Source organism: Myxocyprinus asiaticus, chromosome 13, assembly GCF_019703515.2.
Source record: "Myxocyprinus asiaticus isolate MX2 ecotype Aquarium Trade chromosome 13, UBuf_Myxa_2, whole genome shotgun sequence".
In the NCBI taxonomy this organism is placed as follows: Eukaryota; Metazoa; Chordata; class Actinopteri; order Cypriniformes; family Catostomidae; genus Myxocyprinus; species Myxocyprinus asiaticus.
This window is the reverse complement of record NC_059356.1, coordinates 20,373,016-20,384,257: the sequence shown is the minus strand read 5'-3', so window position 1 is coordinate 20,384,257 and position 11,242 is coordinate 20,373,016. Positions and strand designations below refer to the sequence as shown.

The window sequence follows — 11,242 nt, the reverse complement described above, 5'->3', positions numbered from 1 at the left end:
ATTTGTTACCATTTTCAGGCTCACTGTTGCTTTTGCTCAACGGTCGGGTGCGGAAATGGATTCATGGTCAAACCACAGTTATTAATGGAAGTGACCGAACAGTGCTGGGGGATGAAAATGAGAATGAGATACTGAACATGAAAGTTGCTTTCAGAGACTTAATGAGACCTCCCCATTGATAAGCGGCTTTATTCAGGTCTGCGATTAGAAATATTTACCTAAATGTGGCGCAGGGCTGAGGGACTCACCTAATGAGATATTGAGAGAGCACAGACACATGCAGGGTCTACATCAATTCATTTTGCCCTTGTCCGTGGCAATCTAATCGTTAGATCAGATGAGTCTTTAGCTTTGATTACATTAATATATTATGTTTCAACATAACTGCTTTATAATAAAAGAAAGCAATCATAAGATGAGTCCAAGTCGTCCAGAATGAGATTTCAAACTGATCAGAGATGCAGCTGTTCCTACATCTTTGCATCCTCATCGAGACTGATGTTCATTGATTTACCCACTTCTGAGTAAATTGATGGACTCATTTAGGACCAGGGGAAATTATGTCTCTCTATAATGGAGAGTTTTGTTTTGTTTTTCTCTCCCCTTTTTCTCTCCAATTTGGAATTCCCAATGCTCTCTAAGTCCTCATGGTGGTGTAGTGACTCGCCTCAGTCCGGGTGGCGGAGGACGATATGCGTTACTGCGGAGACATAGCGTGTGTGGAGGCATCCACGCACAACTCACCACGTGCCCCACAGAGAGCGAGAACCACATTATAGCGACCACGAGGAGGTTACCCCTTGTGACTCTACCCTCCCTAGCAACCGGGCCAATTTGGTTGCTTAAGAGACCTGGCTGGAGTCACTCAGCATGCACTGGATTCGAACTTGCGACTCCAGGTGTGGTAGTCAGCATCTTTACTTGCTGAGCTACCCAGGCCCCCCTTTTTATTTTTTTTTAAAAATTATTATCTAGCTACATCACGTCTGGTTATGTTATGATCAAAACAAATTTGATTACTGCGTAGTCCCTTGAAAGCAAAGCTGTCATGGTAAATGTGATCTCACCATTCTGATTTATCAAGGACAGCTTTATCAGCTTATCAAGAGTTTAAGGAGAAAGCAGAAATTTGGGGTGGCTCTGGGGGCTCGAGTTCCTGCCCCTTTGCTGAGGTGGCAAAGAGTTTGCACACCCACCTGGTCCGATGGAGAACGTAGTCTTAACATAGCTCTAATATAGTTTTCTTTTTTTATTTTGTTTACCGAATTAATTTACTGGTTGTCTGCTTCTGTCATTCATAGGCACAGCTAGTTTAAATGAAAAAGTAGCAGAAATGGCCTTTTAGGACAGAAAAAAATTTTTGGGCAAATGAGTACAGAATTACTGTATATAAAATATAATTACATTTTTCTGGTTGTTAAAGTTTACACTGTTTTGTTGCAATGAAAAAAATGTTGTATTGTAATTTAATAAATATTATAACATAATAGGGCCTACATAAATTCATACTTTTACTTCCATTTTTTTTTTTTTTTTTTTTTTAAACAGTAAAATGAGTGTAACGTGTGCTGGCTGCCGACAATGATGGCAATGACGAAGACGATGATGAGATGAAGAACCCAAGTGCAGTTTATTTACAAAGTGAGAACCAATAACCCTGACTACACGTGAACTAAACTAAACAAACATGAACATGGCTTGACTTGATTTAAACATGGCTTGACATAAACGTGGCTTGATTTAAACATCTACGATCACATCCAATACTTGACAACTAGACAATGAAAACATGATGGCTTAAATACAAGACATGGGAGAACATAAACCAGTGAACAAACAGAACTGATAACAAGATAATTAAACAATAAACCAATGAAAACATGACACATGAACATGGAGGGAAAACAAGACATCACATGACTAGGGAACAGGAACTAAACTTTTCAAAATAAAAGACATGAATCAACAAAATACACCTGACATATCCCCCCTACTAAGGGGTGGCTCCTGACACCCCAACACATAAACAAAACACGTAAAACATGACATAAATTCAAAGTTCTGTAGGGAGCTGGGGTGGGGGGGGTGTCTTGAGGTGTGGGGCGTGGCATGGCGAGAAAGGGCGAGGGGCATGGGACCAAGGCAAAGTCCGTGGGGGGTGGAGCCATGAGAGGCTCGAAGGGCGGAGCCATGGAAGGCGGAGCCATGAGAGGCTCGAGGGGCGGAGCCATGGAACTTGGTGCCCGGAGAGTAGCCGAAGACTCGAAGGGCCAGGGTGGAGCCGATGGCAGGGAGGACCAAGGCGGTGCTGGAGGCTTGGAGGAGCAAGGCGGAGCTGGGGGATCGGGGAGACTGAGGTGGAGCCGGTGGGACTGAAGACCAAGGTGGAGCCGTAGGGAAGGAGGTCCCCGGTGAAGCTGACAGATCGGAGGGACGAGGCGCAACCAGAGGATCAGAGAGCCAAAGTGGAGCCAGATGACCGACACACCAAGGAGGAGCCGGAGGGACGAGGGACCCCGGCAAAGCCGACAGGCTGAAGGACCGCAGTGGAGCCGAGGGAACGCAGAGCTGAGGCAATGTCGAGGGATTGACAGGCCAAGGCGAAGTCCAGGGCTCGGAGGGTCCAGGCGGGGTCGGAGGGCCGAAAGTTCCCCTTGCCTGCTCAGGAGAACTAAGGGTGGGTATAAGGGTGGGAACCATCTCCAGGTCCCACTGCTCAGGTGTGGCTGTGACGTGGCACGGAGCAGGCTGAGGCGTTGCTGTGACGTGGCACGGAGCAGGCTGAGGCGTTGCTGTGACGTGGCACGGAGCAGGCTGAGGCGTTGCTGTGACGTGGCACGGAGCAGGCTGAGGCGTTGCTGTGACGTGGCACGGAGCAGGCTGAGGCGTTGCTGTGACGTGAAACTCTGGCTCGGCGGCGGCCATGTCGTGGACCTCTGGCTCGGCGGCGGCCATGTCGTGGACCTCTGGCTCGGCGGCGGCCATGACGTGGACCTCTGGCTCGGCGGCGGCCATGACGTGGACCTCTGGCTCGGCGGCGGCCATGACGTGGACCTCTGGCTCGGCATCCGCCTCCCCCACAGTGAACGGGGAACCGATGAACCATAGGACAAGGTCGATATATCGAGCCAGGCTGAGGGAACTGCGACCGCCAGGCATCAAAAAAGAAATGGACTCATTCATTCCAAATCGGAAACAGTCCTTGAGTGCAACCTCATTAAAGTCCACCTGGAAGGCCAGATCGCAAAAGTCCTCCACATAGTCCTCCAGGGGACGATTCCCCTGACGTAGGCGCAGAAGCCGAACTGCTGGGTTCATGGTTGGTCAAGTATTCTGTAACGTGTGCTGGCTGCTGACAATGATGGCAATGACGAAGAGGATGATGAGATGAAGAACCCAAGTGCAGTTTATTTACAAAGTGAGAACCAATAACCCTGACTACACGTGAAATAAACTAAACATAAACATGAACATGGCTTGACTTGATTTAAACATGGCTTGACATAAACGTGGCTTGACATAAACATCTACAATCACATCCAATACTTGACAACTAGACAATGAAAACATGAGGGCTTAAATATAAGACATGGGAGAACATAAACCAATGAACAAACAGAACTGATAACAAGATAATTAGACAATAAACCAATGAAAACATGACACATGAACATGGAGGGAAAACAAGACATCACATGACTAGGGAACAGGAACTAAACTTTTCAAAATAAAAGACATGAATCAACAAAATACACCTGACAATGAGATGTCTTGTCCTGTTAAATCTAATATTATTGCTCACTGTGCTGTACATTGTAAGGAGACCTACAATTCTACAATTAACAGGTTTTTACTGTAGCACTTACTGTACAGCAGGGTTTTTGCTGGAGCATTTTGAAGTAGCATTTTCACATTCTTTTTCTAATTAAACTGCAATCATATTTCACAGTTTACGAGTACCCCTAGTCATACAAGTCATTGCCAGTGTTGAGTTGGCAGATCTCCAGAAGAGATGTTACCCTGTCCTCCTTTCTCACATCTGATTTCTGGCTTCTACACAGCTGGTCTTGAAGGGAATGCAAAAATGCAAATGTATACTCTACTTGTCATAGAGGAGGTTATCATGCTGTTGAATTCAACATGAGAATGTCATAGGACACAGAATGTCCCACTGTCATAGGACAGTGACAACAATTGCCTGCTTCAAGTACAGGTTTTTCGTACGGCTCTGTTTTGTTGTCATTGTTGCACCCAAGTGGGGAATTCTCTTTCTCTCCCTCTCTCTTGCTTTCTCTTTATGTATCCATCCATCTCCTTTCCTTTGAAACATGTTTGTTCACGTCCATCCCTTGTAAACATTTCAATGGAAAAACATATCTATACTTTTTGTAAAAGCAGATAACTACTTCTGAGTTGCCGAATGCTAAGAATGCCACCCTGCAACAGGTGCCATCTAAAACAAAATAATCCAGTCAACAACAGCAGAATGACAGTCAAGACAAATGGAGAAACTGTTTCACTCATCTGTGAAATTCTGTTAACAAAGAATACAACAAAGCTGAATTTTGGAGTTATTTTGCCACTGGAGGGCACACTCTTTAGTAAATTGACTGACTTCTGTACAGGTTTTCTTGCTGTTCAGCGTCAAAATTCTATGATGTCTGGAATAGGGTCTTTGATATAAAGTTTAGTCATGTTTGTTGTACATTAACCTAATATGTACAAAGTCTAAAATAAGCAATAGGTTATTTTTGTGACTGCAACATCATCTGAAGTAGCAATTTTAAGAAGGGTTCATTTATATGTTTTTTGCTAAATGTATGTTAAGTTTCTATATAACAAGTGGTTCCATTGATTAGAAGGCCTAAGTAAAAGTCAAAATGCATGCACAACAGTTAAAATTAAACATCTCCTTGTCAGCGTTGGTCTAGTCAAACATCGCTCATTGAGATACATTTAGAGTCTGTTTAAATTGAGTTAAATTTATTCTTCTTCTCATTTCAATCCTGAGTAAGACAAGAATAAAACATGGTGCCACTGTGTAATACCTCAGCCCATGAACAGTTCACCCCTTCATCAGAGGGAGCCGTCACCTGAGTTTTAGTGGCACTTCCTGTTTGTATTCTCACTTCCTGTTTGTAGCTTTATAAGCCATGTGCATCACTGAACACTTTGCGAAGTATTGCCAGTATACCCTGCCTTACCGAGCGTTTTTCAATTGCCATGTTATGACCATTGCCTGTTTTTCTGGATTTACTGCTTTTTGGATTACCCTTTGTTTTGTTTGCCTGGTTGGACTGTCTATTTGGTTTATTGGATTTATTTGCCTGCTTTACTACTACGTCTCTCTGCCTGCTGTTTTGGATTCTTTGCTTGTGTCTCTTTTAATAAACTTCCTGCACATGGATCCTAACACCGTCTCCATGGCCAGTTTGTTACAGAATACTTCGCCTACCATGGATCCAGCGGAGGTTACACAGCTCAGAGCCACGATCGCTTATCAAAGTGATGTACTACAGGAATTTCAAGAACAACTTGTGAATCTTCGAGCTGCTAATGTACATTTGACACGCTATATCCAGTAGATGCCTTCCCCACGCCCCGACACAGTAAGAATGGCACTGCCTGAAAAGTTTGATGGATCTGCTGACAAATGTAAGGGATTTCTGAGGCAATGTTCAATATATTTCACTCACCAACTCGACTCCTTTAATCAAGAGACAGCTAAATGTACTTTTAATGATGAGTTTGCTTACCGGAAAAGCATTAGAGTGGGCTTCGGCAGTTTGGGATAATGATGAACAAATTCGCAAGTCCTTCACGTATTTCTCACAACAGATTAAGGATGTTTTTGAATACCCTGCAGGGGGAAGAGACATTTCTGTGCAGTTATTGCATCTATGCCAGGGGAAATTATGTGCAGCCGATTATGCAGTACAATTTCGTACTTTAGCAGCGCAGAGCGGTTGGAATGATATTGCTTTCAAATCAGTATTCCGAGAAGGTTTAAATCCCACACTGCAAGCAAGGATGAATCATTAACTTTGTCTGAGTACATTACCTTGACCGTTAAAATCGACAATCTCATGCGCAATCAGCCACGATCCAGTGCACTCAAGCATTTCTCTGCTACTGCCTCATCTTCTGTTACTTCATCAGCCGAATCGAATGAACCCATGCAAACCGGGCGTGCGAGGGTGCCCGAGGAGGAGCGCCAGCGCAGACGAGATGAGGGGTTATGTTTCTACTGTGGTCAACCAGGCCATCGTTGTAACACATGCCCACATAGAGCCAGAGCCTCAGCTGGATCTTCTCTAAGGGGGAGCATCACATTTGATTCAGTTTCCAGTCAGAATTTTACTCTTCCTGTGACCATTTTTATTGAAGATAACCAATCATGTGTTACAGTGCTAGTGGATTCAGGAGCTGCATTGAACCTCATTCATCATAAGATAGTTACCAAATTCAATATCCCTACAATACCATGTAATCCTCCCATCTGAATCACTGCAGTAGATAATGCACCCATAGGCACGGGGCAGATAACCCATAAAACCATCCCTATCCAGATTCAATTAGGAATTTTCCATGTCAAAACCTTAACACTATGTCATCACATCTCCTCGCCACCCCATTATACTAGGATACCCATGGCTATCACTCCATGACCCACTGATCTCCTGGAGAAAAGGGGAATTGCTGTATTGGTCTCCATTGTCTAACCACCAAGTTAATAGTACCATGCCTGACCACGAGTGTGGACAGCCCCCAGACTAACATCCACGCTCACATCCCCAAGGAATATTCTGAACTCATAGAGGTATTTAGCAAAGACAAAGCCACCCAATTACCACCCCACAGACCTTGGGACCGTGCCATAGACTTGCTACCCAATTCATTTCCTCCTAGAAGCAAGGCTTACCCTCTATCCCTCCCTGAAACGCAGGCTATGGAGGATTACATTGAGGAGGCACTAGCATCGGGCTTCATCTGTCCCTCTATGTCACCAGCCGCAGCTGGATTTTTCTTTGTGGAAAATGATGGTGGACTCCGGCCATGTATAGACTACAGGGGTCTGAATGCCATCACAGTTAAACACCACTATCCCCTACCATTAGTCCCATCTGCTTTAGAACAACTATGAGAAGCCAAGATTTTTACTAAGCTGGATCTCAGAAGTGCCTACAACTTGGTCCGTATCAAAGAAGGAGATGAGTGGAAGATTACATGCATTTATTACCACTAGCGGGCACTATGAGTACTTGGTCATACCTTATGGCCTTGCCAGTGCTCCTTCAGTTTTCCAGTCATTTGTCAATGACATTTTCAGAGACCTTCTCAACAGCTGTGTAATAGTTTACATTGATATCCTTGTTTACTCGAAGACCAGGGGTGAACATATTCAACAAGTCAAGACAGTGCTCAACTGTCTACTCCACCATCAGCTATATGTGAAAGCAGAAAAATGTGAGTTTCACACCACCACCACCACCACCACCACCACAACCTTCTTAGGATATAACATCAGCCCCAAAGGAGATGGATGAGTCCAAAATTAAGGCAGTCACTGAGTGGCCAGCCCCCACAAGGAACCATCAAGGAACTATAACGATTTCTTGGGTTTGCAAACTTTTACAGGCGATTCATAAGGAACTACAGCATCGTTGCAGCCCCTCTCACTGCATTACTCAGAGGAAAACCTAGGAGGTTGACTTGGCCCGAGAGTGCACAAGATGATTTTAAAAGACTCAAGTCTAGTTTCACCACTGCTCCCATCTTGAAACACCCAGATCCAGACCTCCCCTTCATAGTGGAAGTGGATGCTTCAGACTGTGGCATCGGAGCTGTACTCTCCCAGCATCATGGTTATCTGGGTAAACTCCACCCATGTGCCTTTTTCTCCAAAAAACTCACTTCTGCAAAGACTAATTATAATGTAGGCAATGAGGCACTGGTTGGAGGGATCCAAGCACACATTTCAAGTCATCACTGACCACAAGAACTTGGAATATATTAAGAACGGCAAGAGAATGAATCCACGACAGGCCAGGTGGGTGCTCTTCTTCACCCGATTCAATTTTACTGTTGCTTATCGTCCAGGCAGCAAGAATGGCAAAGCAGATGCCCTGTCACGAAGACATGATCCAGTTCATTCATCACCTCTCCCAAAACCCATTCTGCCACAGTCTGACGTCATCGCACCCATCTGTTGGGATATTATGGAGGAGATCCATTGTGGACAACAAGATGAACCACCACCATCGGAATGTCCTTCTAATAGGCAGAACGTACCCCAAAATCTCAGATAGAGGGTCTTACAGTGGGTGCACACTTCCCTAGGCTCTGGTCACCCAGGAATTCAAAGAACGGCAACGTTGGTATGTAACTCTTCCTGGTGGCCCACTCTTCTCCATGATGTGACTACTTATGATAATGCCTGCCATGTCTGTGCACAAGTTAGAACCCCCCATCAACTCCCTGCAGGGCTGCTGGAACCTCTGCCCATCCCTCAACGACCACGGTCAAACTTAGCAGTAGACTTTATCACCGATCTCCCTAATTCCAGTGGTTTCACTGCCATCTGTGTCATTGTTGATTGTTTTTCTAAATCATGTTGTCTGATCCCCATAAAAGGTCTACCCACAGCTATGGAGACTGCAGAGGCCCTGTTCAACCAGGTCTTCAGGGTGTATGGACTCCCAGACGACATTGTCACAGACCGGGGACCACAGTTCACATCACGGGTATGGAAGGCCTTTTGTCATCTTTTAAATATCAATGTCAGTTTAACCTCTGGCTATCACCCTCAGGCTAACGGTCAAGTGGAGAGAGTAAACCAAGAATTTGGATGCTACTTACGCTCCTATTGTAGTCGTGAACAGCACCACTGGAGCACTTTCCTGCCATGGGCTGAGTACGCTCAGTACTCCCTCACACATTCATCCACAGGACTAACCCCTTTCCAGTGTGTTCTGGGTTATCAATCACCACTGTTCCCTTGGTCTGGAGAACCATCAGAGGTGCCGGCAGTGGACAACTGGATTAGGAGTAGTGAGAGGGTGTGGGACAGTGACCATGTCCGGCTTCAGCGAGCCGTCAGGAGACAGAAGATTCAGGCCGACTGCCAGAGGCGTCCCCACCCTAATTACCAGCCTGCCCAGATGGTATGGCTTTCTACGAGGGATCTACGTCTGAGGCTACCTAGCAGGAAGCTCAGTCCAAGGTACGAAGGTCCCTTTAAGATACTAAAACAAATCAGTCTGGTGACCTATAGACTAGAGCTTCCTGCTGATTATTGTATCTCTCCTTCCTTCCATGTATCCCTCCTGAAACCTGCACACCCTGCACTGGAACCTGTAACCACTGAATCAACACCACCTCCACCGTTGGAGATCGATGGATCCCCTGCCTATCTCGTCCGGGAGATCCTAGATTCCCGAAGGAGGGCTAATTGTCTACATTACCTTGTGGACTGGGAGGGATACGGTCCTGAAGAGAGATCCTGGGTAGCAGCCTCAGACATTTTGGATCCCTCACTCATCAAGGACTTCCACCATGATCATCCAGACCAACCGGCACCCAGACCAAGGGGACGGCCCAGGAGGAGAACGCCTGGGGGTGTTCCTAGAGGGGGGGAATCTGTAATACCTCAGCCCATGAACAGTTCATTCTTCCACCAGAGGGAACCGTCACCTGAGTTTTAGTGGCACTTCCTGTTTGTATTCTCACTTCCTGTTTGTAGCTTTATAAGCCATGTGCTTCACTGAACACATTGCGAAGTATTGCCAGTTCACCCTACCTTACCGAGCGTTTTTCCATTGCCATTGTTTCTTGATTCATGTTATGACCATTGCCTGTTTTTCTGGATTTACAGCTTTTTGGATTACCCTTTGTTTTGTTTGCCTGGTTGGACTGTCTGTTTGGTTTATTGGATTTATCTGCCTGCTTTACGACTACGTCTCTCTGCCTGCTGTTTTGGATTGTTTGCTTGTGTCTCTTTTAATAAACTTCCTGCACATGGATCCTAACACCGTCTCCATGGCCAGTTCGTTACACTCTGGAACCACTGTGTGACATTTGAGTAACTGTTTCCATAAACAAATGTTTTGCAGAATATATTTGCATGTTCTGTGCCACTGAACTCATGTTGGAACTATTTGTCAAAACCTGGAGTAAGGAACAGTTCCCCAAAGCCAAAAATAGAGATACAATTTTCACACCTTAGCTAGAATGTCCCTGGTTTAGAAATTGGTGTGGCAGCATTATCTACAATATTGTTATGGCACTACAAATCTTACATAATTTAGAACAGAACTGATCACTAAGTTTATCATAATGGATCTTTTCAAGGCTATTAAAGGATGAGACATATCATTTTCCTCCTGTCATTCATTGTGTTAGGCTTTCAGAATTGTATTAATGAGTTATTAAAGTCATTGTTAGGGTAATTAAAATGCACATCACACTAATGATCATGAAATGGTCAATATTTTAGTGTAAGTCATTAGCAAATTAGGTTATTCGTTCTGTATTTCATAATAACAAAGCAGCCACCTGTGACAATGCCTTTAGATGATTACAGTCTTAGAAAATATGATTTTTTTTTAAAGTTATTACATTGTAATATGAAAAAAAAAAATTGTAAGTGTTAACAGATCAAGACAATATATTTTATATATATTAAATATTTATGGAATCATTTTAATATGTAATATTTATTATTAAATATAAATATATATTATTATATTGTATTTATATTCCATTTTATTTATATCAATATTACTCAGAGTAAATGTAACTTATTTTCTCTTTAACCATCTCTCTCTCATTTACAGTGCACATAGGCTACAACTTTGAACCGTTATATTTTTTTCTGCAGTTTTAGCTCGTAGGAAACACACTACATTACAAACAAGTAGTACTGCTGCTTGCTGCGTTGTTGGCATGGTGCTTTGAGTTTATAGCGATGTACTCCAATAACTCCGCCCACTCTCCGCAGCAGCTCTCTGATTGACAGCTACAATGCAGCTGCAGGTGGGATTATTCAGCGAGTTATCTCGAGCTGTTGCGACTTAGTTCAGCTGTTTTAAACTGAAGATTTCATGTAACCAGAATGGATCCGTCAAATTAAACACCAGGAAGTGGTCTTTAACAGGTAAGCTACTTTACTCTTTAAAAGAAGACAATGTAACTTTCCCTTACATTAACTAGCTATTAAAGTAAATTGAACATTTCTGTGTAA

The 11,242-nt window shown here is 44.0% G+C and overlaps 1 protein-coding gene across 1 annotated transcript in view; it reads left to right on the top strand.

Moving 5' to 3' along the window:
* Nucleotides 1-10,997: 10,997 nt before the first annotated feature.
* LOC127450174 (caspase recruitment domain-containing protein 11-like) overlaps nt 10,998-11,242 on the top strand; it is a 47,086-nt gene continuing 46,841 nt past the window's right edge. The window contains exon 1 of the mRNA XM_051714032.1: nt 10,998-11,155. The gene's annotated coding sequence lies outside the window, so the exon portion shown is untranslated. The remainder of the gene's footprint in view (nt 11,156-11,242) is intronic.